Source organism: Lactuca saligna, chromosome 5 (genome assembly GCF_052625555.1).
Source record: "Lactuca saligna cultivar CGN05327 chromosome 5, ASM5262555v1, whole genome shotgun sequence".
NCBI classification, from domain to species: domain Eukaryota; kingdom Viridiplantae; phylum Streptophyta; class Magnoliopsida; order Asterales; family Asteraceae; genus Lactuca; species Lactuca saligna.
This window is the reverse complement of record NC_136421.1, coordinates 35,671,826-35,685,236: the sequence shown is the minus strand read 5'-3', so window position 1 is coordinate 35,685,236 and position 13,411 is coordinate 35,671,826. Positions and strand designations below refer to the sequence as shown.

The 13,411-nt window shown below is 31.6% G+C and overlaps 1 long non-coding RNA gene across 1 annotated transcript; it reads left to right on the top strand.

The window, feature by feature from the left end:
* The first annotated feature begins 3,811 nt into the window (after nucleotides 1–3,811).
* LOC145046662 (uncharacterized) lies at nucleotides 3,812–11,814 on the top strand. Its single transcript, XR_013682039.1, has 6 exons — nucleotides 3,812–4,591; nucleotides 8,909–9,851; nucleotides 9,930–10,275; nucleotides 10,362–10,996; nucleotides 11,121–11,585; nucleotides 11,722–11,814. It is a non-coding gene; the product is annotated as an uncharacterized LOC145046662 (long non-coding RNA).
* The last annotated feature ends 1,597 nt before the right edge of the window (nucleotides 11,815–13,411 follow it).

Genomic DNA, 13,411 nt, shown 5'->3' with positions numbered 1-13,411 from the left:
TGGAATAACCGCCTTCTTTGTCTAATCCATCTCCTGTAGACATAAAATCATCAATATTTATTAGTTGCTTCTTAACCTTATTTATTTATTATAAAATAAATAAAAGATTTCTTTATCAAGATCTTTGTGGAATAAATGGTTACCCTGGAAAGTTGGTGCAAGAATGTCACCCCAATATAAAGCAGTTTTAACTACTGTAATTGGGTAGGTTTTTCCAAGTGTAACCTTTCAATTAAGAAAAAGAATTGAAAGTACAATGCTGAAATTGGTGGAATTTTCAAAATGAAATATAATAAAAAGAGCATACCTTTTCCATGGCATGGTAAAATGGGTAAAGATGATGCTCCACCTGCAGTTTCATCGAACAAAGGGCATAATGGTAAATAGTATTGCTTAGCACATGGAAGCCAGTCACTAAGGGGCTGTTTGATATATGTCTGACCGAGTCGGGTCAGATGTATTTGACTGACTCGGTCAGCTGAGGTTGTTTGTAAAACCAAATTAGGCTGGCTGACTCGGTAAGAGAAGTATGGGCGAGAAAGCTAAGATCAATAGCTGACTGTGAATCTTTTCCTAATCTGCCCTTGTCTTACAGTTCCTTCTCTCCCTTTCTTTCACTCCTGATTTCAACCATTTTGATTGATGCCTCCTTTAAAATGATCGATGAGAGTATTTTAGGTTAAGGATAAAATAACTTTCCCTGAAACTTTTAATTGCAGGTTCAACAACAGAAAACAACGCATCCTCTACTATTGTTGTGTCGCTGAAGAGAAGAAACAGATCCATGTTTCTGAAAATGGCAAAGCTGGTCCCTGAAGCTCTTCATGTTGACATAACCTACCATAATACTAATTTATATTAAATAAAAATTGTTCAATATTAAAAACACCAAAAAGAAAAAGGGTGTTTGTGAATGGATAAATAAATTAGAAAATGTTTTATAGTTTTTTTATTTAAGTTTCATGTACATCTTGTATGCTTGTAATTACTTTTTTTATATATAATTTTTGGATTTATTTTTCAGCAATTTCATCCATCACTGTCAGCATGGTAAAATGATCATTTTTTATTGGTCAGCACATTCAGTCAGATGTACAATCAAACAACATGGTTTCTTACTTAGTCAGGATTTCTTACCTATACAGATCTTTTCCGGTCAGCACTTTCTCAGTCAGCAAATATCAAACGACACCTAAATGTAACAATATTCATACACAAACAGTCTTAAGAAACAACAAGCTTTCATTTTTTGGAACCATTTGAGACTGACCAATTTGGGATCATATCAGATAATACAAACATATTACCTTCTCTTGGGCATTTCCACAAACACGTCATGTGCACTTCCTTTAATCATATTAACAGCTTCTATAGAGCTATTTTTTCAAGTACAACATTTTCATACCCTTTTTAACAGAACAAAAGAGCAAGAAGAAAAGCTTATTCTATATAAATTGAATGTTTAAAAACATAGGAAAACGTTTATAGGGGAAACAGAAGGGGACGTTACCTGAGAGTCCTTGGTGTATTATGATGGAAAATAAGGAAGATTGGAAGTAATGACGCGTAAGATCTGGAAGATTGGAAGCATCTTCATTTGTAGCCCTCTTTACCCTTGCAAAAACGTATTGCAATTGAAATTGAATCAGAACGTGTCAAAGGAAACGGTGTGTTGGAAAGAGCTGGGAACACGCGATCGATTGAATCCAGGAAGAAAGGAATCAAAGAATTTCTCAGTCGTTGTTTATAATGGAGCACATGGACATCATCGTCGGTACGGTTCGGTTTCCTGCTGCCTTCATCATGTTTCCCTTCTTCTCCTCTTAATATGTCCTTCTCGATTTCATTTCAGCTCTGTGGCTCTCCCCGGTGGACACAACCCTAAAATGGCTCCCACCGTAAGGACTGCCATGGATGTCCGTCGTCTGGAAAGCAATAGAATTTTCTTATGTGGTGAAGTGAATCGACGATGGTTATCGTCTTCCATATCTCAATGAAGCAAGCGACGTATGTAACTGAAAAGGCAGAAAAGGTGGAACTGAGAGGTGTTTGTGTAGAGGGATTAAACTTACCAACGCAAACAACTAAACTAAACAGCTTCCATGGTTAGATAGAAGGGATGCCGATGCGGTCAGGGAGAGACGGAGGGTTTTGGAGAGGCGGTGGGTGCTGTTTGTTTTTTCAACGGAGGCGACGAAGTGAAAACAGAAGGAAAACCGAGGCTAAGGTGCTGTTTGTTTTTTCTGAGGCAAAATGTCTGCAGTCTGCGGACCACATCTGTAGACCTCTGCAGTAGAAGAGGTGGATCAAACGTTTGCAGTCTGAAAAAAGAAGACTGTTTGTTTTTTTAACATCTACGGGCTATTAAAATAAACTGCAATCTAAATAAACTGATTTTTTAAAACTTCAAAGCGAATTTTTTATATATTTTTACGACTTTATTATAAATATATAACGAATCTAGATCAACTTTTATGTATTATTATATAAAAAATAAAAATAAAAATGATATTAATTCATATATATATTTGATAAAAACCAACAACTTTGATTGCAAAGTTATAACTAAACATTATAATTAGTGATAAAAGAATTTGTACATAAATAGATGGAAATAAACTTCGATTTTTTCAAATAAATCTATTAAAAACGTACGATAAATATTTTCTCGAGAAATTGATGATACTCTATTAAATAAAGTTTTACAAAATTTTGGCAAAAAAATATAAGAATATATTTTGATTTTTTTTTTCATATTTATATAAACAATTTCAACGACTATTATTATAATAAATTTTTATTTATAAATTTGTTAAAAATATCATGTTTGTATCGTCAAATGTTTTTTTTTAAGTTTTGTAATTTTTTTTTCATATTGTTTATCATTAATAAAGTTGGAAAAAATATAAATTAAAAAAAAAAACTTAAAAAAAATAAAGATATATATGTTTTTTTAAGCTAGAAGATGTCTGAAGATGTTAGAAGACTCTGGTCCACATCTGCGCCAAGAAGAGGGCGCGCAGACATTTTTAGGTCTGCAGTCTTCAAAAAAACAAACAGTCTGCGAAGACTAATGTCTGCGCGTGGTCTGCGCGGCGCAGACAGAAGACGTCTCGCAGATCTGCAGACAAAAAACAAACACTACCTAAGAGTCAGTGAAATCGGCTGAGTCAACAGAAGAACCGAAGAATACCCAACACGTAGACAATTTGATGACTAATCAACACACGTGGAATACGTAAAAATCAACCATGAAGGATCAAAAATTGCTAACTAAGCAACATATTGAACGGCATTTATAAAAAATTAAAAAAAAAAAATACCTAGAAAACTCTAACACCTGAAGAATGAAATTAAGGGGGCTATAAAAAATACCAAAGTATAAGGTTCAAAAGCGGCAAATGGTATGCGAAAATACTGTTCCTAAGGTTCATAAGTTTAATATATATATATATATATATATATATATATATATATATATATATATATATATATATATATATATATATATATATATATATATAATAATAATAATAATAATAATAATAATAATAATAATAATAATAATAATAATAATAAATCAAATTATTAATAATAAATAGGATATATATACAGTCTAGGGGTTACAGCGTATTTCCCTTAAATCATTTTAGTTAAGACAAATCCAGTTGGGGTAGGTTCTGTAAGAATGGATAACTCTAAGGACTAAATCTGCCACTTTCGAAAAACTGTCACTTGTCTCATTCTCTTCATTTTCGCAGCAACACAGACGGGATTACATGCCATATTCAGACCTATAAACGAGATTCTCTCAAAAGCCATCTGATCTTACTCCTTTAGTCCTTTATACATTATTCTCGACCATTAAATCCATTCTCAACCTCCCTGCTCGGATCAGATAGAATGCGAGTGTGTTCTTGAGTTTGTGTGTGTGAGTGGGTGTGTGTGCGGGCGCGAGAGAGAGTATCAAGAGATGGGTGAGCCGCTGAGATCAAACGTTCTGGATTTTTTCCGGTGTAATCTCGTAAGCTCCGGTGAGGCTCAAACCAGTAGCACCGAAAGACATGGGTTTAAACTCAGTTGGTTATCTTCCATTCGTTCATTCCAGACAACGATTCCAGCGAGTAGACAAGCTTCGTATTGCTTAGACGAGATGTTAGAAGGTGTTGGGTTGAATGAGGGTACACATCTGCAAGGAGACGTGTGGAATGCGTATGATGTATTGGTTTTATATCCAACGGTGGTTATGGAGCTGTGCCCATGTTTTCTGATGACTATAATGGTGAGAAAATGGGTTTGATGTCAGGTTGTTCAGAAGGGCTGCAACCACCATTTCTGGTCCATTATCAAGCTGTGTGGGTGAATCAGAATGGTTAAAAGATTCATTGGAGCGGGATGATTTCCATTGATGTTCACGTTTGGAGATACATGTCTAATAACTCCACATCAGGAGGTGGAGTGCTCGGACCATTTTGCTGTCGCCGGTGAGAAGGTGTCGCCGGAGAAGATGATATCGTTATATCATCAAACCCTAACGCAGCCATTTCAGATTCAAGAAATTATCTTGGGCATGGAAGATCTCTAATGTTTGGTAAACTTTTTTCTTTGTTAATAATGTTAATATTGCTAAAAAATGATTTTATTTTTCATAAATATATATGTTATTAGTTTTTAAGCTTATAATGTTCATTAGTAGATTTTATTTTTATAAATGTTAAATGTTATACATTTTTTAAGAGATTGTCCCACGTAAAATAAAAAGGGGAGAATAATTTTTATTCTTAAAAGCATAAAAGTTTGAATCTATAAAATAAACAAGAACCATTGGAAGGTTAATTTTTCATTTGACATATTTCAAAAGTTTTCACTTAAATGACAAATTATAATATATAAGATCATTATGTGGGAGACTCGTGTATTACACGGGTTTATTAAAAATAAAAATTTGATATCAATAATTAAACATTAAATATTTTATAGAATAATATTTTTACATAACATAATGTAATCTTTTGAAATATTTTTAAAAGAAATCAAATATTCTTTAGAATATTTATGAGACATTATTATCAAATTAATAAAATGATTCTCTTTCCTTATAAAACTCATTAGAATTTTATGAAATTTTATTTTAAAAAAAATGAAAATTCTAAAATAATGACAAGTGGAAAATAATAGTTCTAAAACTCCTACAAAATTATATGTGACAAAACTCTTAAGAATTTGACAAGTGAAAAAAAAAAACTTTCATTTATTAGAGAGGATGCATTCTCCAACGTCAACATCCACATGTATCCAACGGGTTATCCTCCTCCGAAGTGACTTATTCTTCTTTATCTCGATTTTTTTTCTTCATTTAGCTAACTTTAATAATTCTGTAAGATTTTTTTTTTTATTTCTTTGAAAGATCAACGAAATTATTGTTCAATGGTTGGAGTTCATTGACTTTCAACAAACTCCAAGTGGGTTTACAATTGAACCCGGTATATAGTTAGAACCGACAACTAACTTGAGTGAGTGTATTATGTTTTGTTCCTTAAACTTTCTTAGAGATTAGTTAATGATTGTGATATATATATATATATATATATATATATATATATATATATATATATATATATATATATATATATATTTTGCTAGTTTCATAGTAGAGTCTGCACATGATTTAATAATTAAAGTTTTCCACATATTAACCTTACAATGTTAAAAGATTTGGTGCAAGCTATGTTGCCAACTTTGTTGCAAGATCTTGACTTGCTAGATGAGTTGCAAGCTTTCCATCAAGATGACTAGCCAGCTTAAATTGCATCGAAATATCAAGATTGACATCCTCCCCGTACCCACCAATCAGTATTCCGACAACCCACGAGTTCATGTTTCGAATGGATATGAAAACTATAACCTCTAGATGAGATATTATGCTAGGATAAAGAGATGAGTTCGTAAGCATCACTATTTATGTCTTCTAGCTGCAGGCTGTAAAGAGACTAGGGTGGTCTCTCTATAGCCTGTAGCTAGAAGGCATGAGTAGTGGTGGTTACAAACCCTTCATTTTACCTTATCGTAGTATCTCATCCATATGTAATCGTTTCCATATCCATTTGGAGTAGGAACCCGTGTTTGTCGGAATACTAGTCGGAAAGTGGTGGGAGGATGTCGATCTTGATATTTAGGCACAATTTGAGTGGGCTGGCTAGTCATCTTGATGGAAAGCTTGCAGATAATGCAACAAAGGTGACAACATAGTTTGCACCAAATCTTCTTGCATCTTAAGGCTAGTGTGTGAAAAACATTCATTATTAAACCATGTGCACATTCTGTTATGAAACATGCAAAAAGAAAAAAAAATAAAAAATTATCACAATCTTTAAATAATCTCTAAGAAAGTTTAAGGAACAAAACAGAAAAAGCTCACTCAAGTTGGTTGTTCATTCTAACTACATCGACTTCAATCGTGAACCGATTTACAGTTTGTTGAAATCCAATGAACTCCAACCACTGAACAATTATTTCATTGACCTTCAAAGAAATAGAAAAATAATCTTACGGATTATTAAAGTTAACTAAATGCACAAAAAAAGTCGACATAAAGAAGAATAAGTCACTTATGAAGGAGGATGACCAATTGGATCCATGTTCATGTTAGAGAATGTTTGATCTTATGGAACTGTAAATTGTAATTTAAGTGAAAACTTTTGGAATATATTTGGATGAAAATGACGCCTTTGACAATAAAGATGAAGGATTCTAGTTTATTATTTCCATTTTTGAACCCCTGGATGTGGGTCAATCTCCTAAAACTAAATGCATAACATTTAACATTTATAAAAATGAAATATACCATGAGCATTATAAACTTAAAAACTAATAACACACATTTATGGAGAATGAAATCATTTTTTAGCAACATTCATATTATTAACAAGAAAAAAGCATACCAAACAGTAGAGATGTTCGATGTCTGAGATGAGTTCTTGAATTGGGGTTTGATTTTATATAAAAATGAAATCTATGATGAACATTATAAGCTTAAAAATTAGTAACATACATTTATGGAGAATGAAATCATTTTCTCGCAACATTAATATTATTAAGGGGGTGTTTGGGATTGCTTTTTAGCCTAAAAAATCAATTTCAATAAAAGGACTTTTTGTCTTATAGCTTTTTGCAAAAGAAGATTTTAAAATGTGTTTGGATTATCTTTTGAGAGAACAAAGGAAAAAAAACCAAAAGTCACAAAAAGTCATAATTTCTAGCTTTTAAAATCACTCTTTTTTTTTCTTGCCAAAAAGTCATTTTAAAAAGACTTTTAGAATTGTCAAATATCTTTTCAAGCTTTAACCTTTTGGAAAAGCTAAAAGTTCAAAAAGTCATTTTGAAAACGAATTCCAAACACCCTCTAACATGAAAAAACTTACCAAACATCAAAGATCTTCGATGTCCAAGATGAGTTCTTGAATAGAAATGGCGGCATTAGGACTTGAGCCAGAACTAGGTCGATAATAATATTAAGTTCTAGAACAATGAATGCTTAAATCATTAACATACCTTAGGGTTCAGGTCATTCTAAGCTCTCAACTATGATGATACATGAGATTTTAGGAGAAACGGGGGAGGAAGAAAAGTAAGAGGGAAGAGAAAGAAGATGGTTGGATGAAGGGGTTAATGGTGAGGGAGTTTTAGCGTATAATGGTACTAAAGAAAAAGTTAAGAAGATGATTGTTGTCTTGTAATGACACGAATTCAATAAACATTTATTTTTATTTTTTTATTTTAAATAGGTTTTAAAAAGAAAATCTTTTATCATTTTATTATATTTTGTTGGAGATATTTTTTCTGTAAAATTTTGATATATCGGATATTTTCAAAAGTGTTAATGTTGTTTTGGTAAAAATATATTATTTCAATTGTATTTAAACTGCCAATAAACATAAAAATACTATAAAAAGGTAAGAAACTCTTAGTTTATATTTCATATTTATATTTTTGCCATTGATTTTTAAATTTTATTGTGAATATGTTCACGTACAAACTTTAAATTTTATTACGGATATAATTAGAACTTGTTATTTTCTTTTTACAAGATCAAAATTAGTTTCTTTTACAACGTTTTGAAAATTTTTAAGATTTTTTTTGTTTTTTTTTTTGAAAAAATAAGGAGAAAAAGAAGGAACCAAATGAAGAAATGGAATGGACATGAGAAGTGGGGTTTTCATTTTTTTTTATTAGGGTTTCGTGTATGCCCCTTATTATTAAGAGCTCTAAAATATTATATTTACTTGTCCTTAAATCTAAATATTGTATATATCCTTTTTAATCTTTAAAATATCATATTTATCCAAATTTATTATTTAAACACTTTTTAAAATCTTTTAATCAATTTTTATATTTTATAATCATTTTAATTTAAAAACATAATGTTAATCGACCAATTTGCCCTTCAATACTTCAAACCCTTTTGCCATAACTTGGATTAACCATAATGTCCTCAACTATCCTAACCCTTTTGCTGATTACATACCCGGAGGATACGAAATGCATTAATTTATCCCAACTAATTACATATACATACGACACACGCTTCAAAGAAGTATCCCTTCATTCAATGTCATCTTCAACAACACCTGTACAACGAAGAATTTGTCCCGAGAAGATGGTAACTGAAGTCGCATTTGGTGATACAATGTGGAATATGGAATGTGATTGCCAATTCTGATTTTTGATTACACAATTCTGATTCGTGTCCTTTTAATTGCAATTTCTTATTATCAAAATTCGATTGCTTATTTTGCCTTTTGATTACTCACCTGATAATTAAGTCGATCAATGTTTTTCATCTTTAATTACGACCTATATGTACTCTTCCATGTGACTGACAATTTCTTGAATAACAACAAATTAACAGACGATTTGAGTGGCGAAAAATCAACAAATGAAATCTTGAATGGCAACAAATCAACAGACAAAAACATGGACAATTTCATTGAACAGGTAAAGTTATTTACTCTCAAGCTGTCTTTCATGTATTTTAACGAGTTAAAAGCCTAATTGTTATATAAACATTTAACAGTCACACTTAGACACGAATGATGACATCTCAACACCGATATGGTAGAACACGATTGAGTCTATGATCGATTATGTTTCTATGAGTATACCATCTTCTAAGTACATGATAAAATTGCAATATGGGGGTATTTTTCGACTAGCAAGGAACACTAATATATATTGTTTTGGCTCTTAGAAATGCATCTACATAGAGATATGGTCATACAACTTTTCTTAACTAAATGATGAATTCATAAAACGTTATTCATCAAAGAATAATCCAGATTTTTCAATTTGGTATGTTGACAAGTTTACATTAGACCGATCATACATCCAACTAGATTCTGAGGAGAAGTTCATAGCTATGCTTACCATGTATGAAAATGAGAAAGAAGTAACCATTTATGTGACAACAGAAAATAACCTTGACTTAAATAACCTTAATATTAATAATCAGTTAAGCGTTAATAGAGATGAAATACAGTATGAAGATGATTTAGACTATTGTCCCAGTGGAGCAAGTTATTATAGTCATCTTAGTTTTGATAATGAATATAAGCCCATGACGGATGATGATGAGGCTGACTCATTTAGCAAGAGCAGTTTAAGCATGAAGGTGTGCTCAAAATATGAAAATGCGATTAGTTTTAAGAAGAGCTTTGAACCATTATGAAATCACGAATGAGTTCGAGTACTTCAACCAGAAAAGTGACCCGACACGATTTTCAGAAAGGTGTCAAAAAATAGATTATGCATGGAGAATTCATGCTTCTATCATGCAAGATGGAATTACATTTGAAGTAAGTATATAGACTAACTTATATATATAGCATGCTTTCCATTAGCGATATATTTATGTTTATGTAATTCTTTTACAGGTTAAGAAAATGGTGGAAGGACATACATGTACTTGAAGTAACAAGGGTGGTAATAAGCGTGCTACTTAAAAATGGATTTCAAATATAGTTGCTGACAAATTGAAATCTGATGGGGGATGTCTCTCCTATCGAGCTTAGAAAGTGGATTACAAAAACTTACAATGTTGAATTACCATATTTAAAAGTATTTAGAGGTAAAGAGCAAGCTTATATTGATATGTATGGTAAGTGGGAAGAATCATTCATGAAGTTGGATGAATTTAGAAAAAAAACTACTAAATATGAACGACGGAAGCATTGTGAAAATTGACTTTGATATTGCTAGTGACAAGAAATGATTCAAAAGGTTTTTTATTTGTCTAACAACTTGTTTTAAAGGGTTTCTTGTTGGTTGTCATCCTTATATTGATCTTGATGCTTTTCATTTAAAAGGAAAGTTCACTGGTGTACTAGCTGCTGCAACGGGTATCGACAGTAACAATTCCATCTTTCCAATAACTTATTATGTGCTTGAATCAGAGAGTACACAATCATGGACATGGTTTCTTGAATCACTTAAAAAAAGCAATCTCGTTTCCAGATGGTCTTGTGATCTCATGAGACATGCCAAAAGGGTTAGAAGTAGTTGTGATGCACATTTATCCTAATGTCGAGCATAGAGAATGTGTACGACACTTATATAGCAATTTCAAGAAACAATTTTGTGGTGAATTCTTCAACAAGAAACTTTGGGGTGCTGCAAAAACCTACCGTCGTACTAAGCATGACAGATTATTGAAGGACATTGCTGATGTAAGTCAAGATGTCATTACATATATAAATAACAATTACAAAAAGATATGGAGTAGAAGCAAATTTGGCACAACTTCCAAATGTGATTACATCACTAATAATATTTCATAATCGTTTCTTGGATTGGTGAAACACGTTATCAAGATGTGCTTGATCTACTTGATGCAATTAGAGAAAATCTTATGAAATGGTTTGACAAAAAGAGGGTGTTAGTGAAAAGATGGAATGGCGTATTGCTTCCTAATGCTAAGATTCGTCTCAACTACATCTCTAAGGTAAGTATGTTAATTATAGTTCAATTACATATGCATATTTATTTTAAACTTGGATGATGCATATAGATCATAATATATCTTTTTTTTTTTTAATCTTTCATGTATAACTTGGGTGAATATGAAGTATGTGGATGTGGTGACAATCAAGTTGAGGTGAAGTTCAAGGGAACACGCTGGGAAGTCAATCTAGACAAAAGAAAATGTTGTTGTCGAGTTTGGCAAGTTACGGGTGTTCCATGTGTACATGCAACGACTTTTTTTTTTTTTTTTTTTTTTTTTACAAGGGATGCTTGTTGGGACCAATATGTTGATCAATATTTTAGTATAGAGAAATTTAAAGAAGCATATGCTTTCAAAATTGCTCCGATGCCTGGAAATGATTAATGGATTAAAAAAGGCGGGGAGAAAATTTACACACCTGTCATGAAAAGACCGTCTGGAAGACCCAAAAAAATAGAATTAAACCCTCGGATGAGCTTAAAAGAAGGCACAAGTGTCCGCGATGTGGTGAGTATGGACACCGTGAAAAGAGTTGCAAAAATCCCACATCTCAAAGTTTCGATCCAAGTGAAACATCCATGAGTACAAGGTTGCTTAAAATTACATTTATTTTGTCTTATTCATAAATATATATATATATATATATATATATATATATATATATATATATATATATATATATATCAAAACTTATACAATGATAATAATGTTTTTATTTATTTTAGGAAACGTGAAAAGAAAACAAAATTTGGCGGTAGCTTGGGTGTTTCAGGGTCCATGTGAAAAAAATAATGACAATAGTTGGTCGTTTTGACAATTTTCTTATTTTTATTGATTACAAGTTGTAAGATGTTGCTAAATAGGTTTTTTAAAAGTATGTTGCTAAAAAAGTTTGTTTAGAAAGTATGATGGTAAAATGGTTTTTCTACAAAGTATGTTGCTACAAATACGTTTGTTTACAAACTATGTTGCTAAAAAAATTTGTCTAGAAAGTATGTTGCTGAAATTTAAAACAACAGGGACCAAACTGTAACTAAAGCAAATTTTAAAACAACTGGGACTAAACTATAATTATTGCTAAACTAAAAACAACGAGTACCAAAATGTAATTAATGCAAAATTTAAAACAACATGGACCAAACTGTAAGTATTTCAAAATTAAAATCAACAAGGACCTAACTGTAATTATTGCAAAACTAAAAACAATAGGACCAAGTTGTAATTAATGCCAAATTTAAAACAACAAGGACCAAACATGTAAGTATTGTTATTAAAAATTAAAGAGACAAAAACATTGGTTATTGTAATTAATAAAATCGTACTTACACATCATCCATTATAATATCAGATGTACTTCATACATTACATTACATTCTCCTAACAAGTTGCATCAAATTACTAAAAAGGCTATATCAACATAAAGGGCGTCCTCTATACCAATACATTTGCTCGTTCAATTTGGAAAGAGGGACAAGATGAAAAAAGACTTTGTCTGCTTGTGCAAATCCTTATCTTTGTCAGGGGCAGTATCAGTATCAGAAGATTGCATGTAAGTCTATGATCTTGAGAAGTTGGGTTTGTTTTTATCATTTGGTGCAGTTGTAAAAATATGGTTGTTTATGGTTGAGGTAGTAGATTCTGGATGTTGCACCTTACTTTCTTCATTTTGATTCTTTAGTATCTCAACGACAAGTGATGAGGGGCTCACTACTGATGTTGAAAATTATAGTGTTGTAGTTATAGTACATGTGTCTGCCTTGTGCTTTGAACTTCCATTCGAACTCACTACATTTGTAGCAAGAGGTTGGCTATTTGAAGCACTTGTTCCCCTGTGTAAGCATATTATCAATCAGTAGATATCCAAGAAAAGTTTTATAATTTGTTAGTTAGAAAATGCATACCATGAGACTGTTGCACGAAGAGCTACATATCTCCAAGAACTACTATTTGGTTGGAAACTTTCATGATGTTGGTTGTATCTTGTATTCCTATTTGTGAGAAATGAACAACAAAAGTTTCCATCATTAAAATTTCAAAAAGCTTATCTAAATTTCTCTTAAAACTCAAACTAGTATAATAGAATCAATGATGAAAAATATCAATTCCAGAATACCATGAAAATTGTATGAAAGCCATATGCATATATCTCATTCTCAAACCTACCAAAATATCAAAGAAAAAGCTTTATGATACACAAACTATACCACCAACTAAATCTCCAAATTTGATCCTTATTGATACCAATCATCATTTCATTACAATAACGAATTTATAAGTACTAACTCAAAATGACCTAAAATTGTTGGTTTTCTAACCTTTACTAAGCTCAAAAGCACCAAGATTTAACTCCGCAATAGGAAAATCAGTAAAATTGAACGACGACCACCATAAAAAACATCAACATTCACGTCGTCC